We start from the raw sequence: 23383 nt of genomic DNA, 5'->3' as shown, positions 1-23383 counted from the left end.
ACAGTTATGGACCTATCTTCACGAAATTTTGCATGTAGGACCGGTTGTGCCCAATAAAGACCCCTATTGTTTTTGGTAATAATCGGTTCATATTTAAAGGGTGAAATGGACCAAAGAGGTCGTAATTATGGCCCAATGGGATCGGGCCAAAGAATAAACACGTATGTTTTGATAAAGTTGACTTTTGTGTGAAAAATGACAAAATTTGTGCTCTATGGCGTATATATTTATTCCTGAAGGACATACTCCCGAGACGTATATAGTATATCAAAGAGGGGTGGTTGACCTTTAAATTGGGGTGTGGGAATTACACCTTAATATTAACAAGTGTCTAATGATTCTGATATCATTTAGTAACACATTACCATATAAGTGGGCGGAAATATAGCGCGGATCGCTTTGAAATTTTCCATGAAGTTCCAGTCATAGTAAATAACATCGCCTATAATTTTCGGTGATAATCAGATAATAATTTTGGGATGTAATGGACCGAAATATAGGCCACTCTTATAAGCCGAACATCACCACACAACCAACGGTGAAGGGAATCTGGGCAAGTAATTAGAGGGGATGTACTGAATATTAGTAAAATTCGGAAAATATGTCCGTGTAAGTATGTGGTGCTGATGATCTCTAATCGGGCAAGAGAGTGCAAATATCACGAAATATTGTCCAGTCTCGGATTAAAAGTTCCGCAGAAAGTTAAAGTGCCGAGGTAGTCGCGTAGGGTATCGTATGGTCGGCCCAGTCCGACTATACTGCTCCGCTCATAAATTTGGATGAAATTAATATTTTGGATTCTCATTGAGTAGAAAATTTCTATGATAAACTTTGGACCAATTTTCCGGGTCCCATATTTTGGGGTGTTGTTTTTCAATCGAATTCGCTATAATTTGATTTATCAAATTCTTGTGTGGCTTCGAATCTTCCTACCAAGTGGCGCGGAACGTTTGAAAAGTTCCGTTTCTATTTCGGTTTTAATAAGTTTTTAACCGTATTTTCTAATGGGAGTGACTATAATTTGACATATCGGATCCCTGGTGAATAAAACATTATTTTGAAAAGTCGTTTTTAAGTTTTCCAAATAGAGTGTCGTCTATTTGGAACACTATAAAATAACACCATAGCCCTCATATAAATGTCCTGATGGAATTGAAGATTTTTAAATACACCCCACGTGGTGGAGAGAATAAAATGTTCAGCCTGGCCGAACTTAACGACTTTTTAATTTTTTCAGATACTAAGTGAGTAGAAATGCTCTTTACCAAAAAATTATAAATATTAACTTAAGTTTCCGTGTAGGTTTTGAACACATTTTCTAACTGAAATGGGAATAATTTGATATTTTAGGTTTTAATATGAAAGTCCCGGGTTAAGGTATTTCATGGTGGAGGGTATAAAAAGTTTGCCCTGACCGATTTTTATCATATATTTTTTATTATTTAAATAAACATATGAATATTTACTTAGAAATAATGAACTTACCAACAGAGCCCCAATCGGGATGTGCTAAATTATTGTACCATCCATCATATCTCTGTCTTTCAATTTGACTATAAATTTTTTCTGTAAAGAAATAAAACAACAAAATTATTTAATCTCTTAAAATTTAAATATAAATTAAAATTATTTAAAACTATTCATTATAGGTATGTTATGTTAAAAAAAAAATATATGCATTTATGCTTAATTGAAATCATGCGACATGTAATGAGTAAGGACCAAATTCGCACTAAGCAATCATAGAATTTAAATATTTATTGAACCTTTCCGAATTGAATTTAACTAAAATTGATTTCCGTGTATTATAACACATATATAGAACCCCACCAGGAACAGTGATATAAATATATAAAGTTATAACGTGCGACGTATACGTTGGTTCAGAAATTAATATTTTTCTTCATCGATTAATAATTTCTATTTGGAATTCGATAGGGAACATAGCGCAACTAAAAAATTAGGTCACAATATTAGAATGTGTAGGCGTAACATGATCTACTTAAATTTTTTTCCTTTTAGGAAAAAGTAATTTGTGTAAATTTCTGGAAAACGAAATATATATTAATCGGAAAGTACGCGGGTAAAAAGCTTATGTCCGTCTGTCACTTGAAATCACGTACAGATCCCAATATTTAAGATAGAGCTTTGAAATTTCCCTCACCCTTTGATACTACTCCTAGGATGTTTCGTAAAGCTGTTCCCCCATATTTGGTATTAGAGATTTTTTTCAATTCTGTAACTCTGAAGTTTTTCCTTCAGACTACCTTTATAACAAAGTCAACTACTGTGTTAGTTGGCTAAAAGTCACAACATTGTCACACAGTTTTCAAAGGAATATACCAACGAGAATGCATTAGAAAAACGCGTGCTTATGTGTGACACACATGTCCACAGAGGTTTGTTGATGTTGTTATGTTTGATTTACTAATTTTAAGAATTCCATGTAACGTTTGGTTTGGGTTTTTGTTATTTGTCGAACGAACTATTCGAATGTTTTTCTCCATATATTTAGTAAAGGGGGTGCATTTTGAGTTCATGTCATTAAATGAATTTTTAATTGTACTACGCATTTGGTGACGATTAAATTCATTAAAATTAATGACAACGAAAAGTAAATAATTCAAATGGCAAACTCACAAAAAAAACTGCGAACGATTGGGAATTTTATTTCACAACAAGGCGGTGTGAGCAAAATGTTACACCACTGTACCCCTTCCCCACAACCACAGTAAGAGGTTTGCTGGGTTGACATGGTCAATATTGATCATTGATCTACATTTTGGAGCAACTTAGTCAAAAGTTGCTGCATTAATGCTATTCGAACTTTCTGTTGGAAAATGTAAATTTTATTGAAGTGTTGTTGACGTTTTTTATTCTGTTGCGATTTTTTTGCAATTTTAGAATTTATTGCACTTGCTTGGGAGTTAGATTAACTCGTTTGTGTTTCTGTGGTCACCTTATCTGTTTCTTTGGTTTTGGTTTTGAAAAGCCTATTGACATATTAGAGACACTAGCAAAAGCGTGTAGTGCGTAGTGAGTGCTTGATGGTGTGACCAAAAAAATAATAACGTAATGAAATAAAAAATTGGGAGCAGACAAAGTCAACTGTCATGTAAATGCTCGCCACTGCATGATATCTGGTTATATTTGAATTTAGCCCAAGGATATTTGAAAATCGTGCATACATTGAGAATGCTATCAAATGTCGCAGTATTGCTGTCGGCTAATTTGTATATTAGCCATCTGTGTACCTTTTGTAATGTGATCAAATATCCGCCTACTAACATTAGCCCCTTCATGTGGGAACACCTTCTATTTTTCACAGTGCCAGCAGTATTAGAGGAGATATAATTGAATACAGTCCAATAAAATGCATTTTTTCTTTTTTATTCGAAAAAAAAAATTATGAGCATGGTTGATTTGAAAATATAAATTAGGTTCAGTAGATGCAGATGAATTCAAGGTCAAAGAACAAACCTTGAATTTTTTGCAAATTTTGGATCACCGTATAAGTTTGTGTGTGTTTTTATACCGTCATATTTTTTAAAAAAGACCAAACACCAATAAATGAACTTTGTACTGTTGAATGGGGTCTATTAAAGATTTTCTACCCATTAAAACCCATACATTATAACGTCTCAGGTGTTTTGGTTGAGAAACGTGCAGAAACTGCACAAAATACTAAAATTCGGGGACTACTCTATATACTAGTCCCCGGTAGGAATATTTGCTACACTCTAAGATCTCAGAATAACACATTGCATCTAATTCAGTTGAAAAATATGCCAAATATTTCCAAAATACCGAAAAATAGGGACCGATGCTATAATCCGTATAAAAGCGACGTTCTTCTTCATCTGTCTCATTTGCGCCCATGCTCCAACGGAAGACAAATATGAACAGACCAAAAACATATTTTACGAGCGCCTAGAAACGGCATATGACAGCTGCCCTGGCCAACTATAGAGAAATTAGTCCTTCTCATCGCATATAAAGTGCGATTGGACCATACCACTGTGCTAAATACTAGAAAAGACTCACAAAAACACATCGACACATTCCACCTATTCGTCGAATACAAAGCCGCATTCGGTGGCCCATTCCGCTCAGAGGTGTTTAAAGCCATGTCTATGCAGGATAACAAGCTCAGCTGTTAAAGTCGAAAATGACTTCAGAGGCATTCAATACCGAACGAGGACCTTTTTAACTACCTACTGGAAAAGGTGATACGAAATGGAAATGTGAATTGAAATTACACTCGGTACACCAACTGTAGAACTTGAGAAGTACAGGTTTGGGGTAGTCAAAGATTTTATATACCTTGGTACGGTCATAAACAAAACTAATAACATGAGCATTGAGATCCAACCAACAGATGATACAATGGTCTGAGAAAGCAATTCAAAAATAGGCGAGGTTCTTTGGTCTAGAATGGCATGTTTTATTGCCAAAAAAAAAAAAAAAAAAAAAAAACATTACAATTTTATTGAATATTTTTAAAACTTCATGCATAGTAATTTTCTCCTATTGTATACAAGTAAAAAATTGTATAATCAATAGAAAGCACTATTTTTTCAAAAATTTAAACATTTAATAAATATCACAACTGATTTTCATAATTCGTTCTACTTTAATTTGTCCTCTCTATTTATTTTTTGACAAAAAGAAATGTATTCCTCCACAATAACCACCATTCATTGTTCGACTGTGTGTTTTGTAATGGTATCGTTCTCCGCCTCTCCCCTTACATGGTGTTTGTTATTTTTGTCCCCGTTTATTTCACTACTGTTTCTGTTGCTAACAACCGTCGACTTTTCACTCACTCGATTGTGACCAGTTTTGCATTCCATTGTTTCTGTATTTCACACAGTTTTACCCTTACAAAATTCGCATATGTATTTTCAAAATTATTTTGATATAAATGCTAAATACAGATACCATCAAACACACATACTCCGAAGATATTTTCTCTCCCTCTCACTCTCTGACAAGAAACCAGTATTCAAAGTTTTATGAATTTCATTCATAAAATTCAGAAATCCCCTCATTGACATGTTTCACATTATTCCCTAGAAGTTCTTGTCCACTAAATTTGGAATTTTACTTTAATTTAGTACTTGAGGAAAAATGCCGATGACATAGCAATCCAACCTACCCAAAAAAACAAACAATGAATATTCTGTTATATTTTCCGTGTAATAGAATTTTTTTTATAGAAATGTTCAAAATTTGGTATTTTTACAAATGGTGAACATTTTAATTTTAAGGGTCTTCACACGCATACACCTTTCTATGTTGTGACTTCATATGTTGTATTCTCAGTTTCAATATGTTTTCTATCCAATCCCGTATATAAATTATAAATCGGTGACGTAAAAATATGGGATTTGGCCTGGGAAAGCTCACCACAGGCATTTGTTTTCTGATAAAATTGAAGAACTTTGCGCCAAATGCATCAAAAATCAATGACAATTACTACTGTTACTGCGTTCATTGACATTCAGTTGAATAATATATTCAACCCTGGGAATCTTGATACATTGGTGTGGTACTACTATGCTAAAAATAAGAATCCATTCACCATTCTCCACTGCCCTATTTGTTCTGCCATCAGTATTTCACACTGCTTTAGGACGGAGGCGTTTTGAATGTTTTAAGTACACCAGCAAGAATATTTCATTCACTTCAAAAATTTTACGGCCACCCAAGCTACTGCCCAATAAAATGTCTTAATTCGCCAACGTATAAAGTTTAGTGATCTGCAAAGAGAATCAATTGTTGTTTGCCTAAAATAAATATACAAAACTCTTAGCAACTATTGAAAAAATCCACACTAACATGGCCATAAGAATGACGTTTGTTTTGTCACAGCCGTTGGCTACAAGCGAGTGAATGTGGTCGTCGTCATCGTTGCTACCTATAATGACTTAAAGGCCGATGATGGTGTTATAGACAATGACAACAACTACATGAGGTATATCACGGAATTCCCAAAACTAGCATAGTCATCATTTCAAGTCCAGTCATTCTTCATTCCGACATGATGTTTGATTGAAAAAAAAGAAATAAAATAAAATACTCAACAGATGTTGGTATTTTTGTTCGTTTGGTATTGCTGTTTGCTTCATTCGGCACGTTGTTGTTGCGAAAAACTTCCATAACAAACGTCAACAATGTCCAAATAACCACCAGCTTATAATCCAATCCATATATTGTAGGATCGATAACATTGTAATATCTATAGTATTCATAAGTGATATTTTGAGAATATTTTCCAGAGAAATGAAAAACATAGTTTATTGACACAGGATTCGCAGTTATATATCCATATATTTAAAACCAACAATTATGCAGAAATTCACAAAATAATAAATTTAAATCAAGTAAAATTTCTTCATATACACTGAATTTAGCCTTTATACTGGATTAAGTATGCTTAAATTTGCCGATTAATCGTTATGGTGTATTTATAACATTTTTAAAAATAACTAACATTGTCATTCAATTTCACAATAATTGAAATGATTTTATCATTGATTATTGTTATTAAATGCTGTTGCTATTCAATTATTGACAAATTGTAACCGGTAGTCTATAATAAACGATATTATTTTTATCTGACACTAAAAACATCTGGTCAGCTCAGTTAAGTGTCTTCACATTTTCGTATAAAAAGTATTACATACATTATTTCTGTTACTATGTGCATATGATGTATAAACTACCTACACATATTAAATAAAATATAATTTTTTTTGGTTTTCAATGTAATCGCAGCAGATAACAACAACAGATAATGCAGTCTTTTTCAGTAAAAATCGAAAAGAACGAATTCGAATAAATTACGACTAATTACGTTTGATTTGAAAATGGTAAAACTTTATGAAGTAAAAATCGAGCACAATTTCGTTATATGTAGGGACCAGCCTATTACAAATAATTTCCGAATAAGCCTATTGTAAATACAAAATACCCATGATCAGTAAAATACAACCATGTATTTAACGTAGATTTAAGAAGAAAATATAATGAAATAACACTAGACTAGAAGAAAATATAATGAAATAACACTAGACTCCATTCAGTATTCGGCGGTTGAAAATACAACATTTAATAGAATATTCTTGCATGAACTTGGTTCCAGAAATTATACTTTTAAAATGTACCCAACAAGACAACTATTTTTATAAACATAGTGTCGAGTAGATTGTTATATGAAATAAACTTATACGAATATAAACTGATCAAAACCCGACAAACGATATATATAACACCCTCGAATATTAATACTCCAATATTTAGAATTCGACATAGAGAACTTCATAATTTCAATATATGTTGGATCATGGCATAACTATACAAGGTAGTCTCATTTGAGAAATTGATAATGGCAACCCTTCTTAAGATGGAATTTTTATATCAAGTCCCAATTTATATTAGGCGAGTTTAATTGCGGCAAGTCTTTGTTTGAAGGAGAGAGGGGCAAGGGGAATAGAAATTGAAAAAAATTGCTCGTACCGGAAATTTACTGGCAATTCGTTTTGTGTATTTTGTTTGTAGTGTCAGTAATTTGAAATACCAATACAGAACATTGTCACAAAATGTCAAAAACAAAAAGAAATATTTTGAAATCGAATTGCCTTGTATAGACGAATGTAGCATGTTCAAAAGAGAACGATAAAAATTGCCGCAAGTAAACTCGCCTAATATAAATCAGGACCATTTCAAATAAAATGAAAAATTATCTCCAGAAAATGTTACGCATGGGGATCTGCAAATTTTCAATAAATTAAAAAATATATATATTTTTCTAAAGCACCACATTGTTCTCAAGATTTATCTAAGAATGATGCCATTTATATTTATAGCTTTTATAGGCAAGGAACTTAAAAATATTAATAAATATAAATGATTAAAACATATTTGCCACTGGACACAAGATTTGTGTACTTTTCGAAGGAAGATATTTCCGTTTAAATTTTGAAATCTGAATGTTGTAAAAAGCTAATTTTAAAAAAAAAATTAGAAACATGTGACTACATGAAACTACCTTGTATAGTTATGCCATGATGTTGGATGAAATAACCGACATTTTATTACATAGTGTGCTAGTAGGTTATTTATGCTGTGAAAAAATTAAACGCCTATTTACAATCACTTATTTTCAGAATGCCTGGGCTACGTACTTGAAGATTCAATTTTCTTTTCTGCAAATATGGTTTTCACTATATACGTAAAAAACATAGATCTATATAGAACAATTTCCGAAAAAAAATCGTATTTACTCTTCAAGAACCTTGAATGTTATATACGGTTCACTGGTTAGAAAGAGCGACTAAAACCATAAAAATTCCGAAAATGAAGCGTGACCCTAATGTGGAGGTTACGTCAAAATATATATTTTTGACATAGGTATTATATATCTACAATAACCTCCTATGTAAAATACGATATTTGTAATATCAAACTTCCTAGGATTAGCTAAATTTCAAATAGAGCTGTGTATACTAACGAACGAGGAATCTACAAAAGCAGATTAAATGTAAAGAATTTAGATCAATAAACACCTGTTGGCCTATTCTGTAACTTATAAAAACTTTACTAATAGTTTTTTTACAAATAGTTTTAATTATTTTGTTGTAAATTTAAACAAGTAAACGCGTTAAGATCGACCTTGCCGAACTTCGTATATCTTCAACCGTATCATTATATAGGGGCTATAGGCATAAATGCGTTCCAATATGATTCATTCTCGAACTTGAGATTTTAGTTTTTAATATCGATATCTCCCGAATTGATTTAGTAGAATGATTACAACAGAATCGTCTTAGAATTCCATTATTTGTAGTGTAAAATCTTACAATTTCGAGTACAGAATATGCGCCATACTGTGGTGGAATACGAACAAAACATTTAGTATAATGAAGGGCGTTATATGGAGACTACACCCAAAAGGAGCCGAATATTAATAATTTTTGGTGGGGAGATTTGTTGGGGGCACTGTTATATAGGGGCTACCCGAAAAAGTGGAACTGTATGTATACTTTTTAGGGGGAAGAGTTTGTAACCAACTAGAATCTAAAGTAACAAATTGCACTAAATTACAAAAAACCGAAAATTAGGGGCTCATCTTCGAACCTGACCTGCCTGCAGATAATTTCAATTTTAATTTTACGCTGATCAAGAATGTATATGGGCAATATTGCAAATTTGGTTCACCCCTTTATAACTCCGGAATAATTAAAGTATATGAGAAAATTTAAATATTTTTTTTTTATTTCTCTTCTAGTTTTAATGCGCAATCTTGAATTTCCAAGAATTAATTTTCAGAGTAATACTCATCCAAAATTGGAAATTTTGTGCAATCAAATTTCTAAAAAACCTATTTTCCGGTGAAATGTTTATATCTGTCATATGGGTACCCGCGATTAGCAATCTTTTTTACGTTTTCGATAATATATAATCTTCTTCCTGAAAATTCATCTACTAGAACGGCCATATTTAGCGGGTCAAATGGACCCACTTTTGTGTGAAAAATGATAAAAATTGTATTATGGGGCGTATTTATTTACTCCTGAAAGGAAGTAAATATATACACCCAACCACACCTGAAGAGGAGTGGTTGGCCTTTAAAGTGATACCAATTATATTGTTATATGTACTCGGATGTGGGAGTTATACGTAAATATTTCAAGTTGTCTATGTGTTATGATATTGTTTAGTATTACTATTACCCCACTAGAGGGCGGAAATGTAGCGCTAATCGCTTTGAAATTTTGCATGTTACGGTCAAGGAAGTCAACTTTAATTTTCGGTGATGTTGGAATGATATTTAGGGGGTACAATGAACCGAACACTTTATTTTTATCAGATTTTCTAGTCGCTCTAAAGGTCATTATTATATGCAGAACACGACATATTTTACACGGTGAAGGGGATCTGACCAAATACTTAAAACGGCTCGGTCAATATTCCGAGGGTCAAATCAACTGAAATCTAAAGAAACCAAATTTTTATTTTATGGCGTAAATATTCACTTCGGGAAAACAAGAAATTTACCAGGGTTAGAAAGTGGAGGTGCCAAGAGAGCTGTCAAGAGGGTGCAAATTTCGCGAAATATTTTCAGACTCAGAATAGAATATAGAACCCCGTTCGACTACTGCTCTGACCACTGGTTAATTTCTACATGGGATTCTATATTAAATATTAGAGGGTGTGGACGGGACCTGACCATAAAAAAGAAAAAAAGGTTTGCGCTCATCCAACATATAATGCAATCATTGTTATCATGTTGTATGTTGAATCGCTAATTTTAATAACCGTAGCGTTTACAGACAATTAATTGGGCGTTTTTATTTATCCTCAGGTAATAAAATGTCATATTTAGTGGACTAGAACTTATAGGGAAAATAGGCCTACCTCGTTCCAGGTAAAAGGTACAACTGATGTGGCTGTTAATGCATCTTGTATGCAAATTTGTATTATACAGTGGAACCAATTTCGCCATGACCTTTTTGTCCATATTTTGACATAGTACTCATATAGACCTCATTACTGTTTTAGGGAATGCTAAGGACTTAGATAGATTTTTAAACAGTAGTGTTTGGCGGGTTATTTGGGATACCATTTGTATTTTGTTTTTCCGCCGAGGGGTAAGGCAGGGACTACTATAGTTTCGGATCTCGCCACTGATCCTCATCAGTTCCCTTAGTTTTTTTGTTGGGATATTCTCCCCAGACGCTATTAACAGCTTCTTTACAAAAAACCTTTCAAACCCAAATGTCTCTTGTGACAAGGATCAGTGGCGAGATCCGAAACTATAGTCTTCCCTGCCTTACCCCTCGGCGGACAAAGCCATACATTCCCCACTAATAAATAGTTGTTTTTTATAAAAACAACAAACTGGGATTAAGCCTGACTATTTTGCAAAAAACAGATTTTTTAACTGTAACTGTACCACCTCTCATAAAATGTTTCGACGTCACGGAATATCCCTTATCATTTTATGTATTTGTTTCGCACGCAACGTAGTTTCCAACCTCATATAAGTGTTCCAGACAATTTTGGGTATTTTGAAGCATTTATCCGCACCAAAGTGGTTCTAAATTAGTGAAAGGTACATAATGTTCTTTGTTTATTGGATAATTTGATACTAGTTTAATCTGTTTAAGTTTTCAGTAACTTCGAACACATAATAAATATAAAGCAATCTAATTTGAAATATCTCTCAAAATATTTATTCAGTATATTTTTTGTAATACACTGTACATTGTCACAGATCATTGGATTCAAAAGTAAATGCCAGCAAATGTTGATGTTGAAGTGAATGATCTACGCTCCAGATGGTACCGAAAAAGTAATTGCGGGTTTTTTGTTCTTTTGCTTTATTTTTTGCATCACATTCTTAATATCATTAGCAAAACAAGTTGTAGCTTGACGACTATCAGCTTCTGTCGTTTTTTATGACGACTTTTTTTGCTGAAGACCTAAAACAGTCTCTTCTTCTGAATTTCGTTTTGTTATTTTATTGGATTTTCCATAATCTAGATATGTATTTATGTACATAAAAGAGTTCAATGAAGCTTGATTGAATGATTTTCAACGCTACGATACAACGAATTTGAAATGAAGGACGATTTTGAAAATAAGATGGTTTTTGGAAAATCCGTAAAATAGATTTATAAATTACACTAGACAAATCAAGAATTGCTGATAGAGGGAGGTATGCAATGGATACCATAGCCTCAGATCTCCCATGTTCTATATAAGAATTGTCTAGTAAAAATCAGACAATATACAATAAATAAAAATACATATACAAAAATTTGTATATGCAAAATATTCTGCAAAAGAAAGAGCACCATTGATTTCAGATAACTTGTTCTAAAATGTATTAGTCTACAATTTAAAATAGCAACCTATTTTTTGTGTGGAACATTTTATAAGAACTTACAAAACTAATTTAGTTTTCAACTTACTACACCTGTTTACAGTGGTATCTAATTAAATATACACAGTGGTATCTAATTAAGTATTTAAAACAGCGTAAATAAAAATGTAATAAAAACAAGAATACTTTCTCAAACAGTAGGAACCGCCTAATAAAATGTTCAGATTTCATATTTTACATAAAATGAAACCCGTACATTTTAATTCCATGAACTTACATACAACCGTTCCTATATCTTGAAGGTACTACTTTTAGTTAAACAAAATATGACATAGATACTCGTACATATGTTTGTTTAATTTAACTAAGAACAATTTATAAATTTCTTTCGATTAAACGTTGACGGAATGGAATTTGTCATTAAAAATGTGAATTTATTTTAACAACAAACACGTTTGTACAATTTAATGATAATTGCTATGAATCTTAAAAGATATCCGATTCTGCATATGAGAATGTGTCCGCATACAAAACAGGTGGTCGGTGTCTTACGTAAAATTATTATTGAATGGAAATGAAAGAATAATTTTGAAATCATTTTATTGACATAATATTATGGATATGTAGTTTGTAAATATCTCATAAAAATAGATATTTCACAACAAGAATGTCATAAGATGGAAAAAATGTGTAAAAGATCAATTCACCAATTTATTTTGCATCCGAAATGACAAAATAAAAATTAGTCAAGAAGAGGATTTCTTTAGTATAAACCACTCAATCGAAATATTGGTTTTAAATCAAATCTTTTACACACAATTTGGAGTCAATTTTGAAATGTCCGTCCGGCTGTCTGTCGTCTGGTGCGCACGATATCTCTTGAAGGGAGTAACCGATTTTATCCAAACTTTGAACATCGTAATATTTCTTCCCCCACAAAATGGTCGACATTTTGTTGAAAATTTATTTTTTAATATCATGCGATCGGAATATTCGATTTGAACCAAACTTTGCACAACCAAATATTTCTACCAAGCCTAGATCAAGACCGAAGATAAGACCCATTGGCTCATATGAAACGAACGGAATATCGAAAATTCATCCAAACATTGCACATGATAATATTTATTTGGTACCTCCCACACAGAATGGTCAGAATGTTGCTGAAAATTAATTTTATAAAATCATGCGAACAGTCTATCCTATTTGAACTAAACTTTGCAAAACCTAATATTTTAACCATGTTTGTAAAATGTTGGATGCAATCCTATTTCAAGATATTGCAATGTCTGATTAGATCCAAGCTTTGAAAATCGTAATTTTTTTAGAAACCTACATTAAACCATAAGATGGAGTCTATGAGTCAACTTCTTCTGTTACCATTGTATTATTGTGAAGATGGACAATTATTATGGACAATGGATGGTCAATTATTCTTTTTAAATTTACCCTTAATACTTTCTTTTAGTATTGTAAGAGTACTATCAGTGGTAAAAAAGGAATTTAGATATCACTGCTAATATCACTGATCAGTTTTAACTTTAAACATTTTTGACATTAATAAAAAATAATTAACATTATTATTGCACTTTCAATATTTCAACGACTTCTAGGATGTTTGGAATTGAAAATGTCTAGCAGAAAATTTTTATAGTACTGTGCAACAACGAAAGAAGAATTCTATGCACAATTAACATCCACGTCCAATGCAATTGGGAGAGGAGGTATCAAAATTATCATGGGTTACCTTATCGCTAAATAAAGAGGAACACCTGTCAACAATCGGAAAGTATGGATGTGGAAACAACAGTAAACAACAGTGTTAAAAACAACAGTAAACGACTCATAGAATTGTGTCAAACATTCCATCTGGTCATTGGTCGTTTCAACTTCGGGCACAAGAAGATCCATACATACACATGGACATCACCGAGCGCCAGTACTCCCAAAAAATTGATCTAACATCCCATTGTAGAAGATAGAAAAAATACATTAGGAACAAAAGAGGAGCTGACTTTGACAGCCAATTTATTCATTTCAAATTTGATAAGTACAGCATAGAACTGTCAAACTAACTCTCTCTTAAGGCTTTCTTTTACTGGACTTTGGAGTAAGCAAGCAAAATCCAGTATTATTGATAAAATTTGTTTCCAAATATCGAGTAAACAGACTCAGCTTCTATATCCAATTCAAATCTGGATCAAGTTTCCATAGAATTATGTAATGTAAAATTATATGTCAAAAGGGAATGTACATATTCCCTATTTTCGAGGTTTTTACTTCTTTGATCTCATCATGGTATTGGTACACAGAACAAACCTGGAGAAAAGTTTAGATGAAAATTCGAAACCTCTATTTGGAATCAGAGCTTTTATATTTCAAAATGGAAATGTTAAAGGCCTACTTTTGCAAAATGCTGTTTGATTTGATTGATATTTTTTTTTATTAATTATGCTAATTCTAGAATCACTTTCTAATTTTAACATGCCAGTAAGTAGAGCTATTAAATTCAATCACAACTCACAGTTATCAAAACATAGAATTTAACTAGTAAACTACTGCTGCTAACACAGCTCACCACACTTTTGGCCCAACCCATATTTTTCATATTCATGACGTCAAGTGTATTTTATTTTTAAATATCAATATTTACCGCTTCCGTTCATGCATGACTGACTGATTGGTGTTAGAAACAACAACAACAACAAAAAATATGCAATTAATTATTTAAAATTGGCCGAATTGAGCTGGGGGCATCACTCTTGCTTCACTTGAACTGTATTTGCCACAAATTGAGGAAGCATTCAGTGTTCATTAGCTGAATTTCATATGTTCCGACCAAGACCCGCATCGACAACATAGATATCTATTTGGTCATTCATTCATTGTTTCAGTCAGTCGTTGACTTAAAATAATTATTGAAGCAAAAACTTTTTGCAAAAAAAAAAAAAAAAAAAACAAAACAACAAAAAACTGACAGCAGGAACAAGTAACTTTTGAGAGAATAGTGATTTGTTCGGCATGGCAGAAATATGTATACCCTTCACATAAAAATAACAACAAAATGAACTGTTGGTTGTACTCTGAGGATCCATATAGATTATTACCGCTGGAAAAGTGGCACTTGATCCAGACTTTAAAAATACCAAATGGTGGTGTAGATATTACAAATCTTCTTCAAGAGAAGATTCATTGTATTCATTCATAAGGACCGATCATTGAACATAGTTCAAATTTACTCAGATCTTTACGAAAAATTTATGGAGAACACAGATTAGTATTTCGAAAGATTACCAATGGAACGACATAAATAGTAAACCTTTATATTACGTATTTTAATTATGGACATGAAAAAGTAAAACACGAACACGCTGAAACAACTATCGACTAATGATGTTACGAATTAATATAAATACAGTGTCGCAAATGAGATGGATTGAGTATTTGTTATTTCTAGCTTCAGTATTGGAATTTAATTCTTCTATTTGGACAACCAATTCGTTATAAAATGTCACATAGACATATTCGTGCTATTTAATTCTAAAATATAGTTGGCCTAGGCGAAATATTCTGAATATTTTATTTATATATTTGTAATTTCCAATTGTTCCACAGTTGTATACAATTTTAAGATGTTGACACCTGGAGAGAAATATCATCATTAAACTATTCAAACAATTTGTGTTAAGTAATTGTTTATACATGATTTTCTATTCAAATCCATTACAGATAATCGAAGTAGGAAATATCTGTTACAGGCGATTATTGTTATTTTGTTGTTGTGGTAGCTTTGTTTTGTAAATATACATCACTTTCATTACACTAACTCCATTTATATTTGAATGTTTAATTATTACATTAGCTGTGCAGTGGATCGATATTCAAATTGATTAATTTCTCGATATTTCATAATAAGTAGGAAATATATTAATATTTATTATCATTGCATGGGAAATATTTTGAAGCAAAGAGTAAATCCTCTTCGTTTCTAAAATTAGTTACATTTTGTACATGTATCGTTTTGAGTCAATTCCAACTTTTTAATCTAATTTGTTAGTGATACCAATCTCTAATTTTTTCCACAAAGTAAGAATTGCTTCAACAAAAATAATCTAATATAAACAAGTATAAACGACGTTATGTTCGTCCTCGTGATATTGTAACTCTGTGAGACAAAACCAAAGTCATGATTTAAGGTTCAAAACTTTACAAAATTTCTTCGAAATTAGTTTTTAAAAAATAAAGAGGAAACTGGAAACTGCGGTACGCATACAATTCGAAATTGTTTTTTTATTAAATGTCCTACCGTAATCAATTTACTCAATCTGCCTGCTGGGAAAGTTTGAGAAAGCAAATCCTTCTTCATGGAATAACTCACAATTTCCAGCATTTCCTTATGTGTTACACATATAAGTGGCAATGGTCCAATTAGAGGAATGATGTGGAAGCGATAAAAATATAACTCATTCATTTTTTTCCATTTTTATTTTGAATATTCAAAATATTTCGTTTCAAATCACACATACCATTCGCCTGATATTGGAGTTATAAATATTGAACATGTTGACCCTTTGTGCGGTAGGTACCGCAGGAAGAAGGCCATCCATGTGTCCATCTTCGGACTAGATTTGGACTTAGTAAAGATAATAGGTTGTACATAATTTGGTTAAAATCGGATAGTCCGTTCGCATTTTTACACAATTTTAACAATTTTGTCGAGGTTTAAAAAGATTCCTCATTCGTTTTACTGAAGAAATTTTACCTCAACAAATTCATACAATAGCATCAAATCAGTCTTCAAATCCAAAACGTGAATATTATTAGAGATAATACAGTTTAAAAATGTGCCTAAAATACCGAATGATGGGGATACGGTTATTTCGGATTGTCAATATAGGATTTCTACCCTAAAAAATATTTGTGGCTTCGCTGCACAACTATGTTTATAACGCACTGATCTTTCAGTACAACCAAATATTGTGCAAATTTTGTAAGGATGATACCTGCTGTTGTTGGTGATGATCGATTTATATTTTTGGAATCTTTATTTTGTATTTATGGAATCTTTTGAAAGATCGAGGGCGAGGAATTATAAAAACGTTCACATTTTCATCATGATGAAATAGTCTTGAAAAGTTGTCAACCTAGTGATCGGATAATATTCAAAGGGTTATATATATATATATATTCTAACAGTGTATAGAATATAGAGATTTATATTAATGGAACTGGTTTTTTAAAACATAACTTAAGATAAACAAGAATCGGGGCTTTTACATGAGGTATATGTCAAACACATGGATCTATACCTATATAAGTTTATTACCCTCAAATGGAAAATTTCAGAACCTTCGGTTGGGAGTTCACAATCAATATTAAATATCTTAGTTGTAGTACCAATCTATGTGAATATTTCAAAAGTATATGGACCAAAACTTTATTTATTTATTTTTTTTTTTGGTTGCTGTAGAGGTCACTATTACGAGTATGACCGGAACATCGTTTACACGGATAATTGGTCAATATTTAGCGACAATCTTTGTATTCTATGCCGTATATATTTACTCCTGAACGACATAGACTCGAGATGTTAATAGTATATCCAAGATGTGTCAACCACTCATAAATTATAAATTGATACCAATGCTATTGTTTTATTACTCGGATGTGGGAGTCACACTTAAATACTTACAGGTATTACATTACCACTCTATAGGACGAAAATGTAAGGCTGGTGGCTACTAATTTTTCATGCGGTTTCGATAATAGTCGATGCATATAATTTTCGATAATGATCAGATTATATTTCGGTGATGAAATGATCCGAAAACGTTTTTTCTGGTTATCTAGTCGCTCTAGACGTCACAGTTGTAAGCCGAAGATCAAAAATTTTCAATGGGGAAAGCGATGCATCCAACTAATTTGAATGGTTGTCATAATAATGAATGACCAATATAGATTTTTCTTTAAAATAACATTTAAATCTAGTATTTACTCCGGGAAAACATGAATCGTAAAACATGCCACAGAGGAGCCGTTGATCTCTAATCGGACAAGATAGAATCTTAGAGAACAGTAGTAGTTGTGTATGGTATCTAATGGTCGGACCCACCGTTTATATTGCTTCGTACTTGACTATATGTACACTCCAGTTTAAGGTGGACGGATAAATTCGTTTAGTTTCGAATACATATAGTGGTGATCGTGTTGTATTTACTTGAAAAATCAATTTTACAAAAAAAATTTAATTAACCGATTACAATTTTCGTTCGATTATTTTTCACAACTTTCGATGTGAATTAAATATCCCGACAAGAGTGCACCGATGAACCCACCAAATATTTTGATATTGCATGAGCACCTGGCCGTGAAAAAGGTTTGTTCTGTTTAGATACCACACATTTTGATATAGGAAAGATACGATCCGAATTGTTTAAAATACATAATACGTCACGAGTTATGAATATATGCGTATAAACCTAAAAATAAATAGCAATCGACCGTGTGTATTTTCGAAGGCGTGACAATCCAGCGAAAGTTGTTCATGGACAACTTTTTAGTAATTGGTCGGCTGTTTCTTGGGCAAAAGTCATGTGACAACTGTTACACTTGAACAAATTAATACGTTGGATTGTTTGTGGTTCATTATGGACTATGACAATGTAAGCTCTAATAGATAGGCTGAAATCAGCGATTTTTTTCACCAGAAAAATCGTCGAACATCAAGAAATTTGACGGAACGGATTAAAGCCTTCCAAAATATAACTGGTGAAAGAAGGCTCATTGTGTACGATTTGGCTCATTGTGTACGTTAATATACAGAATTGTCGATTTCAGAATGAAGATTGGCCAAAAAATTTCAAAAGTCGGGCGGAGCCGACTATATGATACCCTTCACCACTTTGGGAACATACAATAGATGGTCATATATACAAAATCTGGTAAATATAATTGACATAGCATTGCAGGACCATTGAAATGAGAGTGAGAAATACTGAAATTTATGTAAAATTGAATGTCAATCATTTGTGCGATCTGTGCCAAATTACAGTCAATTTGATTTTTAAATGTGGCTAATAGAAAAATTACCTAAAATCGGAAGGTACGGTAATATGGAGGCTAAATCTAACATGGACCAGAGACCCCATTTTCCATACCAGTATTAGTTTTGACATTAAAAACATGTGAACCACATTTTGGCCGCCTATGTAAAATGTTTCGCCAGTTAATGAGTTTATACCCACTACCCAATATAGTAAATACCCACAAATTTGTATTCAGCACCTAATTCAGTACGCACTGAAGAATTTTGACTCAATCGGACAAATATTGGCGGTATGGTGCTTCATTTACATAAAATCGGACGAAACAATATATGGGAACTATATCTTAATCTGAACCGATTCAAACAAAAGTTTGCATACATCAATCAGGACCTATTTCAGTACTCTGTGCAAAATTTTGTCTACATCGAACCAATATTATACCTCAGTGAGGTGAAGGGTATAAAAAGATAATGTTTGATACAGATTATGGAAGTAGAAAGAGTATGACAAAACTGTATTAAGCGGATGGATCATTTGAGACGCTGCACATAGATAGATATTGAGTAATTAAGCCGCCAAAGGTCCAAAATTCTGAGTACTAGGTAGACAAAAATATTGAATTATAGGTATAGTAAACAGAAAACCACTTGATATAGTCTTGTGGAGACACTGTGGAAAGAAAAAGAGTCTTAAGCATAAATGTTCCTTCAATAAACACGAATTTAAACAGAGATGCCTTAAAGCTCATAAATCTGGAGACGTTTTTATGAAAAACAACCAGAAGTTGCTGTAAAACACTTTAATTAACCGGGTTGTCCGGGCAAATCATTTTTGGATAGAACGAAGGGGAGGGAAAGCATTAGAAGCAGAAAGGAAATAAAAAACCGAAGAAAGATTCTTAGAAACTGGGCTGTTGGTGGACATGCCTTAAGCCAATTTAGGTAATATCAATGATGGCAAAGAATTATCATTCAATGATGGCAAAGAATATAAAATTCGATTTAAGTGGACACAAAATAAATACATACACCCAAATTCAAAGAATATGCCTTCAACGCCGCATAGTGGAATTATAAGACTGGCATCTCATGGCTCCAACAATGCATAAATTACTATTACATGAGACGACCATTATATGCCAATCGGTCAATTGTCAGAAGAGGCTGCTGAAGAAAGAAAAAAAAAACGCAAATATCTCCACAAAAAATTATGAATATAGGTCAATTTTTTCGGGTAGCCCCCACATAATGGTATTCCCAATTTTCGATATTTTAAGGTTCTTCAGCGAGTTTTTCAACCGAATTCGCTGAAATTTGGTATTTTGTAGTCGTATATGGTAACAAATATCCCCACCAAAAATATTAATATTCACCCCTTTTTAGGGGTAGTCCTCATATATATTAAAATAGTTATCTGATTTGTCCGGTGTGTTGCGGTTGGGTAGTCGTTACGGGGAATAGTCAATTTTTACCCTACAAATACTATTTAGCCATCTGTTGTAAGTATTCCGCCTTTTAAAGATATTGTGATAAAAAAAAACTCAAACATGACGATAATGAATTAAATCGGCAGATATTTAGGCATCTCCTCAACATAGTGATACCTCCTGAAGGAAAGAATTGAGATAAACAATTAAAATATTGGCTTCAAAATCGGCATATACAGGCCATTAAATGGGGATAGCACTCATATAATGATATTCCCAAATATTCACTATTTCCTACACTATGTAATCAATATTGGTCCCCCTGTAGGTATAGCCTCATATAACTTTGTAATCTAAATTACATTAGTTTAGGGATTTTATATTCTACCATGCGTTATCAGTATCAGTACACTTTTTGGATCTTACAGATTTTAGGAAAAATCCCCATAAAAATTGCTGTAGTTTGAATTTGGTGTACATAATGGTTTACATAAATCGGTTTGTAGAATTATCGGTATATGCCCACTTTTTGGTATGTTCCCTATATTTTCACTGCATGTCAGTATAACTATGGTGGAGGGTATCCAAAGTTCGGCCCGGCCGAACTTAACGCTTTTTCACTTGTTCTTATTTATTTTGTTAAATTAATACATTTTTTTAAGCCATTAGGGTCCAAAAATATTGTTGGCCGCCTTAAAATCGACCACAGTGCGCTGTCGCGGTAAACATTTACATGAAATAATCGTCAAAAATTGAATTATTTAGACCATACATTCATTCAAATTCATAAATTTTTTAGAATTGCATGTGTTTTTTTAACTTTCCTATAGCTTTTGAAATTTACCGTATATTACAGCATCTAGCCCCATGAAAATAGATTAACTACGCCATTGTCCGCAACAAATAAAGTTTCTTTGCAAAGAATTTAATTAAAATGTCGTTTTAACCTATTCGGCAGTGAGTTCAACTTTAAAGCCCCAACATGGAGCTGCTAGAACAACATAAACTAAATTATTTGTTTTAATTAAAAGTAATGATCGTACAAAAAACGCATTTTTCATTTCGATGGATTTTTTGTTGAACTGTTTTTTGTTAGTTTTGTACGCCAACGACGAATTGTTCATTATTTGTAATTGTTAATTGGCAACGAACGAATAAAAAACGAAAAACCGACTGCATATTCAATTCGGTTAGGATCGATCAAACGATCGATCGATCAATCTTTGCATTATGACGCGAACCGGACTGCAAAGATAATTTCAATTCGTTATGAGTGAACCAAGAAAAAAAAAATCATTCGTATCGGCAAGAGAATAGCGAATGTTTGAAGTTGGCTTTGAGCATAGCTGCAAGTTAAAAAAAAGGAAAACAAACCCATATAAAAGAATCAACAGAAACTGAAACTAATTGGATTTATGAACCAATTATGGTCTATTTGAGTCAAATTTTGAGAGTTAGGCATTACTATGGTGGTCGTTTTGGATTGGTTTTGCCTTTTTTGAAAAAGTGCGACAAAGAAGTACATTTTTATTTGCGAATAACACTTGAATGTTTAAATGTTACGTTTTCGTATTTTTGGCAAACTTGACTTTGTGAAAATAAATAATTTGATGGTAATTATTTGTTAGCCATTAATCTAAAGCAGAGAATAAAATAATCTTTTTATGGGTATTTTTTTTTATTTTGAAAAAAAATTGCAAATACTTACCATAACAATTGACATCCAACAAAACTAAAAGTATTACAGCTAAACTTAACCACACTTTAAGAGAGAACGCCTTGCCATATAATTGACTTTGCGATCTGTTGTTACTGTTGCAGAACATATCGTGCTGGATTGCAAATATTAGGCGTTTGGGGATTTAATGAAACACATTCGTGGATATAACTTAAAATTACAAATACTATTATCACTTTTATTTTGTTTCACACGAGCATGGATATGAATTTTATTATTTATTTTATTTTTTTTTTTTTCGTTAAACAAAAATAAGCTGAGGTCGTTGAATTTTTCTTTAAAATATTTTTTTTTGGTATCACAACATTTTGAATCTGAAAAGTAAACAATAAAAAAACAAAGAAAATGATTATTGTATAAATTTAATTTGGATTTTGGATTTTTTCATAGTTTTGTTTTTATACGAAATAGTTTAAATATGGTATCGCTTCTTTAGTGATTCATATCAGCCAAGAGGTATTGAAAGTGATAGCTGTTGTTGTTGCTGCTGCTTCTTTATTTAGTTTTAATTTTTGTTTTAGTTAATAGTTAAAATACTGCCAAAATTAAGCGTTCTTTCTGTTGCCGCTTTCGTCACAAGGTAATTAATATTCTGTGATAGTCACCTTACCGGAATTTGTAGATAAAACGTTGTTGTTGCTTTTATATTTAATAGATTGTATAATAATACAAAATTAAATAATACATGTACGATTTATTTTAATATAAAATAACCGAATTTAGTGGCATGGCGAATGTTGAATATTCCCCAAAAATACTATTATTAAAAAGTAATCGAGTAGAAGCTTTATTTTTTAAGGGGAGAATAGGGGGGCTATTCTCGGTGTCAAAACATTTAATTTAGTTTTTAGTTTAATTCGATTCCTTTTCAAGTGAAAATCTCAGAAACTCTTGAAGATATAGTCGATTTATTGAGTCAGCATCAAGTGACGGCAAGAGTGATTCTCAAACTTTAAACGCATTTTTCTCGAAGCAGAGCTTTTACAATGGCGAATCGGTGCCAAATTTTGACACCTTTCTCTGGGAATGTATAGCTATCGTATGAACTAGGATACAGGCTTTAAAAATTTAAAATCGAGAATGGGGGAGGTCCCCCTTAATAAAAATTTATTCTACTAAAATTGTTAAAAATGTATAACGAGATATACATTATATATTACAATTACAATTCGCCAGGAGGCGAATTAAAAGTTTTCATAGACTGTCAAACTTATTGTTTGAAGAGTAAATAAACCAAATATATATATATATATATATGTATATAAGAAATCCGTTATGAA

General features: G+C 32.2%; 1 protein-coding gene across 1 annotated transcript in view; it reads right to left on the bottom strand.

The window, feature by feature from the left end:
• LOC133334969 (dual oxidase) overlaps positions 1-22169 on the bottom strand; it is a 35199-nt gene extending 13030 nt beyond the window's left edge. The window contains exons 1-2 of the mRNA XM_061543279.1: positions 22074-22169; positions 1486-1566 (exon numbers count right to left, since the gene is read on the bottom strand). The gene's annotated coding sequence lies outside the window, so the exon portion shown is untranslated. The remainder of the gene's footprint in view (positions 1-1485; positions 1567-22073) is intronic.
• Between the last annotated feature and the right edge of the window lie 1214 nt (positions 22170-23383).

Source organism: Musca vetustissima, unplaced genomic scaffold, assembly GCF_032173495.1.
Source record: "Musca vetustissima isolate MV318-11 ecotype Yass unplaced genomic scaffold, APGP_CSIRO_Mvet_v1 utg913, whole genome shotgun sequence".
NCBI classification, from domain to species: Eukaryota; Metazoa; Arthropoda; class Insecta; order Diptera; family Muscidae; genus Musca; species Musca vetustissima.
The sequence above is the reverse complement of the archived record's forward strand: the minus strand, read 5'-3'. Positions and strand labels throughout refer to the sequence as shown.